The 13,777-nt window shown below is 35.0% G+C and overlaps 1 protein-coding gene across 2 annotated transcripts in view; it reads right to left on the minus strand.

Annotated features, from left to right (window-relative positions):
• Window positions 1-13,777, minus strand: part of FGF14 (fibroblast growth factor 14) — a 401,593-nt gene that overhangs the window by 175,028 nt on the left and 212,788 nt on the right. The window lies entirely within an intron of this gene.

Genomic DNA, 13,777 nt, shown 5'->3' on the forward strand with positions numbered 1-13,777 from the left:
TCATCATGAGTTTCTGAAACCAACAGTGCTTCCTCACAGTCCATTCGTGGAGGTTTCTCAGAGGAGCAGAAGACAAATGTTTTTAAGGATGACAGTCATCTCCATTCTTGACCTAATGGCTGACAGCAAGAGAAATCCTAGGTTACACTGCTCACAACCTCCTTCAAATTTCTGCAGGTGACCAATATTCAATTGGCATGGGAAAAAAATCCATTATTCTGCTCAAATGTGCAAATTTATGGAGAACGATATGGAATATTCTGACCCTGGCAAGGACTGAAGGTTGGATTTAGTCCAGAATTATGTGATCTCCAGAGAGGAAAATTAATCTCTGAACAAAGTAGTTCAAGGGAAGCAGCACTGGGTACTGCCTGGAAGAGGATATGCACTTTTTAGCTCAAGGAGTCAGGTCCTGCAAATTGAAGAGTTCCCTGCAATGTCTGTAGGGCTCTAAACACATCTCAAGATAGTGAGTTGTTGGAGTTCAATTAAAAGAAATATCTGAAAGTCTTAGCTGGTTTAGAAAATAACATCCCTTTTTCTGTTTTGCCATTTGCATCTCAAAAGATATAAAGTAACCTGAAAAAAAATTATACAATTCAAAAAGGAAAATGACTAATTTAATAACACCAACATCTCAGTCACATGAACAGGAATATAGTACCTGAAAAACCATAAGTCAGATGTCTTCCACTTTATAGGTGATTAATTCACAAAAAATAAATATTGTGCAAATAAATACAAATGAACCCTTGCTGCCTTTGAGTGATCTGATTGTAGTCCATCAATTACATACACATTCATAAGACCTAGGAACTTATTTCTGTAACATGAAGTCACACTAAATCCAACACTGCAACTTAGGAGAAGAGTAATATCATCACTGAAGTACAGCTGAGAATCTTAGCTAATGTCTTAAATTCACTGCCACCACCACCCCCTGCTGATTCAAAGGAACCTTTTCTGTACTTACACATATGCAAGGAGTTATAGGACGATACAGACTGATGAAGGTTCACATCACAAATCCTGGATGGATATTCAGTGTCTATCATCACAGTTAAAATATAACTATTAAGAAAATCAAAAGGGAGCAGACCTGATAATTTTAAAAAAAAATGCATCTAGATTTTAGAGAATTAATGATCATATTCAATGGTAAATTTAAGACAATAAATGAGCTAGGGCTTTTTTCCAACCAGTATTTCAACTTAATGAATAGCTTGCACAACAAGTCACGGCTACAGCACATTTTCTTCTTTAAGCACTTTTAATAATACAGTGTAAAATATAGTGAAATTATTCTCTTGTAAACTCTGGTTAACAGAAAGCTACCAAATTCTACCCAGTTAATAATTTTTCACTAAGCCCTGTATGAAATTAGGGTTTCCAAATCTTACTGAAGTTTTCTCATACTGTTAGGAAATTCTTTGATAATATTAAAGAGGTTTACTAAAAAAATAATAGAATAAAATAGAAAAGTGATAAGATCTTCCTCTTCACAGAGAAAATGTCCCTCTGAGTTGGCATAGGAGGAGCGACAAATAAGCTGTTCCTGAATTGAGGCAAGAGGAAATCAGCTGTTGTTGACACAGAGGAATGATGCTGCCATACTTCAAGGAGACTGTATGTACAAGAATGCTGAACCTTCTGCACATGGTGTTCTAACACGGGACAAATTCAGCCCACTGTGAAACCACATGTTAAGTCACTTGAAGCATGTGAATACAACTTCAACCTCATAAAAACTCTTCTATGGGATTTCTGAAGCCAGTAGGTCTTTAGCAGCTTATCAAACAATTTTTTTTTATTAATGTCAACCAGAAGAACTTGCTGTTTGTGTTTCTCACTATGCTAAGAATGGTTTACAGTTCAATGTCAAGGAGTATTCACAAAATATTCAGCTTTCATAACTGCTCTCTTCCTTACTTGGGCTTGAATTCATCCTAGCAAGACATTCTCTTTAACAAAATCTACCCAAATGAAGACTGGAAGTGATACCTGCTTATGTTTTCATGTAAAGCACTTCTCAATCCCACTTCCCAAAAATCTCAACTAGACTAAATCCAAGAGACTTTACTATCTGTAAAAATTCTTCCCATTGATTGAGGCTTAAAGAGTTCTTCTTTCCACGAAAAGCAAAAATAGAAGGTATTAAATGAAAATATATAATTTTACTATAGATGGAATCAATTTACTACAGAGTGAAAGAAACCCAGGTGATATAAATTTACTATTATGAGAAGAAAGGGAACATAAATATTAAGTCATTCATTTTGGTCAAAACATATGATAAAAACAAGACATGTCTACAACTATGCTATTCCCCACACATGAAAATTAGCAACCACAAAAAAATAGAAGAAATTAAAATTGTTCTTCTCATAAGAACATTTATTTTATATGCTATAAAGATATACTACTGGTGCAATTCGTCAAGTGTCCACCATCCAAAGTCGTTTGGGGGAAAGATACCGTTATCAAGTCTGAAATTTTGAGGAGGTAAAAATAAGAATCCAAGGAGTCCAACAAGTCAGATACATTTCTGTGTAGCAGCAGCACAGAAGCAGCACTCCTGAATATCTTCCAGAATACAAAATCATTAATCACTACTAATAAGGGTAAATTTTACATCCCTGTACATTCCTTTAAAACTTTGTCTCCAAAATCCAGTATGAGCTGCCTTGCAGCTGGGGGGACCACACTCTAAGAACAACCTTCACAGCAAAATGATCTGAGTTCTTCTTTGCCCTCCAGGGCTTTACCCATGTCTCCTTCATTGTCCTAATAGACCAGCAGTTATTAGATGGTTTTGCTCACCCAGCACTTCACCCTGATGCTACTTAGGGTCAAGTAAAGAACCAGCAAGAGGCACTAGGACAACAGAAATCAGACCTACCAGTGTCAACCCAATCTGGGATCCTCGACACAGCTTTTATGCATATCACTATCAGGATTTTTCCCCTCTCCAGTGATGGAGAGTTAAGAGAGGTGCAGGAATAGTACCTTTATTAACAGGTATTTGTTGATTGTTGACAAATGGTACAAGATAAATGATGTATTAAAGCATTTTACTCAGTTATCACTGGATTTTTTTTTGTGATGGGGAGAAGATACAACTGTTGCCCCTTTTGCTTTCTTCATAAATCCCTTTCTTTTCATTCTTCCATCATTTTATAGCTTTTCCATCTTCTTGGTTATGTTTATCAACCTATTTCTTATTCCCCTTTCTCCCCTCCCACAGACATGGTTTTTTCAGTCTTTAAATCTCTCCTAGAAATCAGAACTGGAAAGGCAAATCTGAAGATGCCCAGCAAGCTGAGTCAAAGTAGCAGCACTAACCTGACAACTGTGGCCCACCAAAAGATTTCACAGAGGACGTTCATGTTTAAGTAAAATATTTAAGATATATATAATTGTGGAGACAGCAGATATGCTCCCTGTTTTTGGCTGTAACTCTGTGTTGTGCCATGAATTGGACCCTTCAGGTGGGAAGCCTGAACATTAAATAAATAAATAATTTGAGGTTTTATTTTTAAATTAAAATCAATGAAGAATTTAGTACCCTTTCGGTAAACAGGGATTTGATTTTCTGAAAAATTTTACATTTTAAAACTATTTGATTTTTCTAACTTCCCTTCAGGATAAAATTACAACAGAATTGGTGAAGAATATGTGAATGCAAGTTATGGAGGAGAAAATTAATTGTGGAGGAAAAGCCCCAACCTTTTAAAAATCAGACTAGTGATATTGTAGAGCATCTTACTCAGAAGAGTAGTGAAGAAGAAGAAAAAATATCAATTTCTGCCATGGAACAATTTGAAAATGGCTAACTATGCTGCCTGCAATAATATGAGGGTAAAACTCTGCACAAGAATTTCAGTCATTGTATTCTCAAATTCCTGACAACTATGTCCAAGCAAAATGATTCTCCACAATTTGAGTAAAGTCAACATAAAATTAAAATTTTGCTAATAATATAGCAAACATAAAAAAAGAATGTTGTGATTAATTTTTTAAGACAAATGAGAGAGAAGAAAGCGCAGGAAGAGAATTATAACAGATCTATTTGTTCAAGTTACTCGAATGCAACAGGAATCTGAAAAGACAAGAGGTTAATTATACTCTGTAAATAACGTTTTCACGAGAACACCTTTGGTAAGTATAACAGGTTCTTTGAAATTGCTACCATTATTTATTGCAACCATCTGTCCAGAACTACATATTAGCTGCAATGTCTATTGAGCAAGAGATACATACCACACTTTAAACACAAGTCTTAATGCCAAGATAATATTAGCAATTCCCATGTAAAATTTTAGCTATATTTCGAAGTTTCCCCACCTTCAGTTTTGTGACTCAATATTATTATTCCTCTTAGCATTAAAGCCTGAAACATTCCAAATGCATTCCAACATTTCAGAAAACCACAACACCCAGCTGCTTCCCTCATTGAGTGAAAGCACCATCACACACAGCAGTAAATCACTGTTTGTCTTCCACAGTAACTGCATCATTTATATACCATTTATGTGGGGTTTTGTAATATCATTCAGGAGAGCACTGTAAGCAATATTATAAATTCAGCACTGCCAGCCTGATGCTTACATTTTCAGATCAACTGATGTTTTTTCCCCTGATAAGTAGAGATACAGTTACTAAATCAGATAAACTTGGAAACACTAAAATAAAAGTCCTGTTGATAACAGGCTTTGGAATAAATCACTCTTATCTGGACAGAGAAATACCAATGATAAATTCAAGAGAACAGAAATGACCATGGGCTGCGCAAAATGTGGAGGTTGTTCTGCACTCTCTTCAGCTTCCTCTTTGACTGCATCTACCCAACTTTGTATGCCCCCTCACCTGATGTCTTTGCCCAGGAAAAAGGGAAAAGAAGACCACATGCAAGTAACAGAGGACTTACACATTATGATGGTGAAAACTGACAAGCCATATCACAAGTCAAATTGAAATATGTAAGCATGCAAACCTTTTTAAGCACTAATCTAAGGAATTTACTGCCTCAAAATTTTGCCTTTCTGCATATATGATACAAGATTACAAGGTGTAGATTTGATCTATCTGCTTCAACATTGCAGAAAAAAATGAGAGATGATGCTTTACATATTTAAGAGAATTAATTTCAGTTAATAAAATTTTGGAACAATCCCAGAACAAGTTACTAAATAGAAATGATTGAACATTTTTAGAAAAACTATAAAAAGATTGTTAAAAAATGCATGTGACCCTGTTTTCCTTCATGTAATTGAAATGTTATGCAGTAAAAGAGTTCATTTAAATGTATATAGTTCTGAATGAAGAAAAATTATGGTAATTCAAACTTGCAGCTACTCATCTATACACAGTAATATATGACATAAGCAGAAGGAAAAGAAAAATCAGAGAGGCCAATCTCCCATAGGTCATACAGTCATGCAGAGACTGTGAAAAGCCACAAAAAATACCTCACCTATTAATCTTTGGAATAAATCCAGTCTACTTTCATGAAAGTACAGTGCTGAATATAAAACAGTCCTGCTCAGTTGCATGTGAAAAAAAATATTTTTAGCTATAAAGAAACAGAGAAAGGAGGGGATTAAATGGTAGAAAATAATGGTAAAGGGCAAAAATACCAGAAAACACATAAATAGAAAGAAAAAAAAAAACCTAGATTTGTGTGTGTTTTTGTTTAACTTGACTTAATATAATATTATTTTTATATTTTCTATAAGTATATATAAATATTTTTATGTGTCCTAAAAATATAAATATCTATAAATACCATCATGGGAGCAGTCCTCAAAATCAGGTTGTTCCCATGTTTTCTAAAGTTTCATAGCTTTTGTCTCTTTAAAAACAACCTTGTAAGTGCTACTTACAAATAGCATTTTGCAATTAAAAAACCAAATAAATATTTTTACTGGCTGGTCTGAGTGTGCATGTAAGGGAAAGCACATCATCCTTTATGCACTTAAGGCATTCAAAGTATAATGGCTTTTTCACTGCTGAAAACTTCATGCTGTTGTGGAACTCCATGCCCTTAACAATGTATACAGATGCTTGCACTAAAAATGCCTCTAATGTCTAACTTTTCTTATATTGTGCCCCAAATGGTTTTTGGCAAAGTGAGAGGAAAAAGTACAACAAATAAATATTAATTTCATCCAAAATTTTTTCAGACCTGTAAAATCTTTTCACAAGTTTGGATGGATGCAGCACACAATTGGCACATAGGAGAAGGTACTACAAAGGAGAGACATCCTCATTAAATCCCTGGTCTTTTGACAAGTTCAACAGACAGAGGCTTGTTGAGGTTTAGCAGAATGTATCTATAACTTCCAGGTGGACTCTGAAAAAAAGTCTTGGCTACCTAGAAACCAGTAATAATTTATCTGCAGTATATAAATATCTCTCTCTCTATATATATGTATGTAGTATTATTAGAAACTTAAAACATTTGAGAAGGTTAGGGTCTAATGTTTTGGCAGTGGAGGGGTTTATTGATATAGGTTTGAGCAATCTGGTCTAGTGAAAAGTGTCCCTGTCTGTGGCAGAATGGTTGGAACCAGATGATCTTTAAGGTCCCTTCAAACCCAAACCATTCTATGATTCTATGAACTCACATGTTTAGACCCATACAATAATTAGATTTCTATGAAAAAAAAAGCAAACAACTTTAATATTAATTCTCTGAGATGTAATGGGCAAAGCAAAGAACACTATTGAAGACAAGCATTTGCACAAAAGAACAAATCAACCAACCAACTTTAGATGCTCTGTTAGAGTAAAAGCACTGTGAACTTGTAATCTTAACCTATATCTATTTTCCAATTGTGAAATGGCATATACATAATATAGAGGCATTCAGAACTCAAAAAAAAAAATCATTTTCATCTAGTTTCTGGATGTGCCTTTGGAAATTGCAAACTTTTCTGTCATCTGCTGGCTTATAAGAACAATTATTTGCAATATCCAATGGTTCCACATTTTTTCCCATAAAGAAGTCCTGAAATAACGTGAATGATAAAATTAGAATCATATTCCATGGAGTAAGATTACAGCTTTCTTCAATGCCTCATTCCTACTAAACTGCTATGATTCAGGTGAGGTGTGTGTTGGGGAAAGTCACACATCAAAACAATGAAACAAAGAACCCACACTCCGTCTCCTCTATGTTGCTACAGTATCTTTTTATTTTCCATATTTTGTCCCACTCATCTGAATTTGCTCCAACAGTGGTATGTAGTTTTATTACTACAACCAAAGTTTTAAATTCTTCTAGATAATGTTGAATAAGAAGCATGAGTAAAACTAACAGAGTTGCCCAAGAAGCTATTCTGTTGTGATTTTTTTTATAAATGCAGTAGTAAAATAACAAACCCACAAAATACCCTCAGGTAGAGAATGGTTGCACCTTTTCAATTACTTTACAAAATGTTATGACACACAAGACAGCTCAGAGAAAGATTCAATAACCTGGAACAAAAGACATATTATTGATGCTACCATAATGTTGAGGCAATCCTGATGAATACATACCAGGGTTGTTAAAAAAAGAAATAAATCTCACCAGTACTCCTTTTTATTTATTTGCAGTTGAAGAAATTTAAATTGGAAATAAAACCAAGGACTCCACCATATGCTCATAAAATTCAGTAAATTGTAAGATCAGCTATTTTCAGGTTATTAGGTGATATATAATACTTACTGTTGAATCATCTAGAAATATAAAACAAAATTATTTGTTAGACAGTCCACATAAAACAAAGGTCTTTAAAAATCTAACCAAGAAAAGAAAAATCCAGAACATACAAAGTAAAAATGGAATTTACTTTGTATAATGTTTTGTGTTCTTCCTATATATAGATTAATTAAAATGAATTCTGTTAATTTAGAAATTAATTAATACGAATTTGGTTAATCTAGCTCATGCATCATTGGATTAACTTGGATGCACGTAGTTGTATCTGCTTAATTTCACAAATTTTCAAGTTATATTCAGTGTACCACAGTTGATTATTTCCATAATGCTTCATTCTTTTAATTTAATTTTTTTTTTGCTTCAACTTGAGCTAAAAAGGTAATTATTATAGTAGTGCAATATGCTAAGACAAGAAATCCAATTGCTTTTAGACCACTGAGATATATCCTATTTGAAGACTTTAAGCCAATCATCACTTATTATTGCAAAAAGTTTTCCTCCTGCTGACAAGGGAAAAATAAATCAGATAAGGGAGAACTATGAGAAACAAGAGAAACATGAACAATACCATGAAGGACATAAAATTAGAAGGCACAAGGCTCAGAGTTCCAGTCTCTGTTTGTTTGCCGTTCCTTATATATTTTGTGTCATTTTTAGGACTCATAAAGGAAAGGCTTTGGGATGAGTGGGACAAGAAGCCTGCAGCTTTATAGAGGCAATCCAGGTGAAGACAAATATGTTCAGATCAGAGACAGGCAGTAAATAACAGAGGCAACATTTTTTTTGTTGTTATCTCTTTGTTTCATGTAATTAAAACTTGGAAAAGGACACTGAAGAAAACACAAAAAAAGGAATAAAATGTGAAGAGAAAACAAGCTTAAAATGAAAACTACGTGATGGTCTCTTGTTTTTCTAGTGATGAAGAACATTTACTACTTAATGGGGGTAAGACAAAGACTAACATCTTTCAAGACTTGGATTTAGTTTATCCTTTAGATGAAACTAAGTCAAAGCCTTTCTGCAGTGCAGATGCTGAATCACATTTAATACTGCCAGGCATTTCTTGTTTTATTCACGTGCATGTTCATCTTTCTTTATCCTAGCTTCTCTGTTACAAGTGTTAGGACAACTTAAGTTCCCTATTTGGATAATAACCAATTACTCACTGAATTTGTTACAACATACTTGAGTAAAAAAAGAATTAACAGACCAAAATGAATATGACCTTTTTTGAACAGGTCTTATATTTTATTCCAGCTACAACTTCCATAAAGAAAAAGTACATATAGCAGAAGGAATAGGTGTGAAGATGGCTATGTCAAATTCTGGCTTCATTTTGTCCTTTTTATAAAGGTTACATATATCATATTTGATGTGAAAATCATTAAAGAGAGTTGATAGGGAATGAGAAAAATAATTGATGAAGACTTAAATGCTTAATTACCATAAACTGGCTTGCAAAATACTAGTCTGCTATGACAACTTTCCACTCTTTATTATTGTTTTTATTTAAACTATTTCAGCTCCTGCTCAGAAGTTTTAATCGAAATCAGGATCTTTCTTCCACTATCTGCATATTTCACTTAATGGTCTGAATGCAGGTTATCAGCAATTCCTTCATGCATTGCAGGGTGATAGTGTTCTCTTTAAAATAAATTAAGAAAAAAAAGAAGAAAGAAATATAGAGCAGATGTGAAAAGACATCAAAATAATTATTTGAGAGATCTAAACATTTGGCTGGAAGACATTTTTTACTTTTCACAATAATGGATTTTTTTTTTTTTTTGACGTGGAAAGAGGAAAGAAAAAAAGGAGTAAAAAGTCAGCCTAGAGAAGTAATATTTAAATAACATTCCCAGCAAGTGCAACACTTGATATATGGAGACCTCATTTAAGATCCACTTTCTGTAAAACCTAACAGGAGGTATATTTTAACCTTGGTCTCCATACCCCAGTGAATATTGATTATCGGTCTTTTTTGGTCCAATGACTAAATATAGTAAAATGGCAAACAAACTGCAGTTATGTCTCAACTGGATGACTAGCTATTCTGTGACACATGCACGTGCCCGTTAGCTCATCTCCAATCACTCGGTCCTGCTGCAGAACAGAATGCATTTAAATTCTGACGTGTCCTATCGACAGGGAAATCACCACTCCCAACTCTTCCTACATACAAAAGATTTTGTATCAAAGATGATCAGAGGACTGGGAAGTCTGCCATATGAGGAAATCTGAGAGAACTGGGTTTGTTCAGTCTTGAGAAAGGATCACTTAGGGGAGACTTCATTACCATGTTCCAGTAAAAGGGTGACTAGAGGAAAGATGGAGACTCGTTTTTTACAAGGAGTCACATGGAAAAGATAAGGGGAAATGGCTAAAAGTTACCCCTGGGGAGAATCTAATTGGACACAAGAGGAAAATTTTTCACATTGAGAAAAATCAGCCATTGAAATAAACTCCCCGTGGAAGTGGTGGCTTCCCCAGTGCTGAACACTTTTAAGATTTTGGAGAGGGTGCTGGGCCATCATGCCTAGACCATGCTTTCACCAATAAATTTGGACCAGAAAATTGGTAAGTTCCCTTCCAACTTTCTATGATACTTTGACTTCTTTTATAGAGTGGTATTAAAAATGTCACACATCATCCAGTAAACTACAAAAAGGAAACATCTTTAAAGTCTATTCTCTTAAACATACATCCCATTTCTTAAGATTTTAATTTTCACCAGATACTTGTAATTAAAATTACTATAAAATAAGTAGAATGACATTACTCAACAAATCTCAGAGTATGATTCCCAACATAATACTGTTTTCCATAGCAACTCCTAAAAAAAAATTATTATACATGCACACTCATTCATACATGTACACTCATAAAAGTAAAGCTAATCTTCTAATGTTTCCTAATGATGAAGCCAAAAATCTAGGTTATATGCAGGGAAAATTAAATTTACGAAGATTTTCTTGGAATGGATAGCTAGTTTTCCTTTTTTTTGAGGGGGGAGAGGGGAAGGATGGGGTTACCCCAAGCTCAGCCATGAGTTGATTCCATTCTCATAATGCATTTTGGATTTTAAGTGAAAGTTCAAATTAGATTCTGTTGAAAAATATTGGAAAACACTGGAAAGAAATCAGCATTTTAATTAAGTTTTGCTTAGAAGTGTTACGTGAAGTAGGATCAGTGTTGAGATCAATACTGCTGTGGTTGGGGATCATAAGAGTTTTCTGTAAACTCAGAAGTGCCATAGAGAACATATAAAGAAAGCAAGTACATAAGGACTATGACACCAAAGGAAGCTGAGAGATGGCAGATATGAAAGAAACAAAATTCAGTGGTCAAGCTCTTTGTCACAGAATACTGTAGATGAATCAAGGTGTAAACAGCCCTGAAAATTGATTTGACCAGTTCTCAGGAAAAATTTCTGAATCAAATCAAGTTAAATAAAAATATACTGCCTCTGACTCAGGAAGCTATTTAACTGCCTGTCACTATAACACTACTTTCTAGAAAAGCGTTCCCACCTGCACGCCCTGTTCTTATTGTTCCTGAAACACCTATTATTGAGTGATGGCAAACAGAGCTAGATGGACTTTTGGTTTGAACAAGTAGATTTAACGTGATACATATTACTGCCTACATGCCTTTAGATAACCATAATAAATCCCAAACAGCAAATGCCCAATATACCATCAAGAAAAAAAACTGAGCACAGCTCTGGTCTGGGAAGAACCTATCTCTGTACTACATGACATGAGACTGGGTGCCACATGTGGCAGGGGGGGAACAGAGAGGACCTGCCTCTCCCTCCTCTTCTCAGCACAAGTCTGGACCAGGAAACATGCAGAGCACACATGAAGGATGATCGTGTTCCCACAGTGTGCCAGCAATGAATGTCCTTCAGCTGATCATATGTCAGTATATTTTAAAGTTCATCAGGAACCTGTTCACAAGAGGTATTTACCTTAGAACAGCAAAAATCAGTGTTGCTTTTAGCAATACAGACCAAGTCAGCTAAATAGAAATAATCGAATACAAGAAAACTTGTGACAAAGAATACAAGTAATGCTACTAAAGCATGAGATGCATACTGCCATTTGCACATCCCACTGGCCAGCAGGCTGAACCAAAACTGGTCCTGGAAGGATCCCAACAGACTGAAATGGGCTTTAGCCGAAGGTCTACATACAGAGAGCTTTGAAGTTCTCCCTGTTTGGCTGGTCACAGATGTTTCCCTTCTCTCCCTTCTCTCAGAACACAAGACAACAAACCAAAAAAAACCCAATAAACCACACTAAGATGGTAAAACCTGATCAAAAAGCTACACAATGAGGTGCTTGAAATATGCTATTTTTAAATGAGCAGATTTTGAGTTAGTATTCCATTAAATCACTTGCTGCATGCTAGTAGAAATTTTATGATTAATGTAGCTTCATATTAATACTCAAACCACTAAATATGCTTTACAACAATTTGCTTTAAAGAGATGTACAAGTTCCAGAAGATGAGGGTGCAAACTGTGGAACACATCCTAAAATAAAATAAACAGAAGAGGAAGGAAGCAAATGCATTCTAACAAAATAAACCTATTTTAAACCAGTCCCATTTTTGTGTCTTCTACATACATATTTCATTTTTCTGCTTTTGTAGAGGAAATACAACAGTCTTTTATCAATTGTTCGCCTTTCTAGTCTCAATCTCTCAATGTATTAATATTAAATTGTCTTTTTCTTCAAGTATATCCTTCCGTTAAGTAGGGTGTTATCACATGCTGCTTTATCAAGAGAAAACCTAGAACTGGTGTAAAAAAAGGCTTCACCATTAAAAAAAAAATACAATTTCTCTTTTTTGTGATAGTCAGTTTTCACAGTGGAGGCCTTACTGTGACACATGTTTATGCTTACTGCTTACACTTATGCGCTCTCAGTTTTTAAACAAAATGCATGACAGTTCTGTGTCACTGTGATGGAATTCTCCATGAGGAAAAGAGAGAAATACAATAAATTGGTAATATTAAAAGCTTGCAACATTTTTCATTGTCTTTAAAATTTAACATCAAGTGCTATTTGAATTTAAATATTACAGGTACTATAAACTTGTAACAAGCTGGTATTAGTTATGTCTACAGGCTTCTGTAACACAATAAGGTTTCATAAGAAAACTGCTGCTTGCACAATTTATTCTGTTGGGACAATGAAATACTTTGTCCTTTAGTAGAAGTTTCATGTGACACTTGGCAGTCAGGACAACAGAGTAAAAGGATATGTCACTGGAGACAGAGGGCCTCGGACATGGCAGGGAGCAGGTACTCACGCAGGTTTCTTACCAGTGCAAAGAAGTAATTGTAACTTTCACACTGTGCTGGTTTTGCAATGTTGTTAGTAACTCTGGCTACTACTTCCACTCCTCAATCTCTGTCTAGAAGCTGTGAGCATGCTCTAGTGCCTCATAATCTTGCAGTGAAACTCTGGAACTGGCTCTTGTGATACAGTGCCCCCCACGCTACTACTATCTAGGTAGTCCAGCAGGATTTGCTGTTGGTGCTTCTTTTTGGTAGGAGTAACCAGCGGTCACCCAAGACCACTTTCTTAAAGCAAGGCTGCTTGGGAATAAATCATGTCAATGAGACATACTAAAGCAGAAAGAGGTCTATGTGGATGTGTATTTGCAGTACGCAATTGGAGGCATGACTGTAACAGACACAGATTTTTACAGGCCAATCCTGGGGTCATCCTGACACAGCAGTGGCAAAAATGGATTTCAGTGATGAGAAGATTCTATCGATACTAGTTAAAAACAAGCAAGAAGAAATGAGAGAGCAAATAAACAAACAAACATGAAAATATCAGGCTCCATGCCCTCTTGCTGTCAATGACCCAAAGAAACCACTGCAAAACTATCAGTTTTTCCCTTACTCAATATAAACCCTAGCACTACCAGTACTATAAAATTATTTGATTCCTAGTACTGATTTGGGGATTTGAAATGAGAAAACAAGCACAGTCTATTTCTAATTTATTGACAAGGAAGCAAACTCTTCTCTCATTCTCCTCTCAAAGAAAAGAAGAT

The sequence above is a fragment of the Pipra filicauda genome, unplaced genomic scaffold (genome assembly GCF_003945595.2).
Source record: "Pipra filicauda isolate LSUMZ 115617 unplaced genomic scaffold, ASM394559v2 scaffold125_size2111803_pilon, whole genome shotgun sequence".
NCBI lineage: Eukaryota > Metazoa > Chordata > Aves > Passeriformes > Pipridae > Pipra > Pipra filicauda.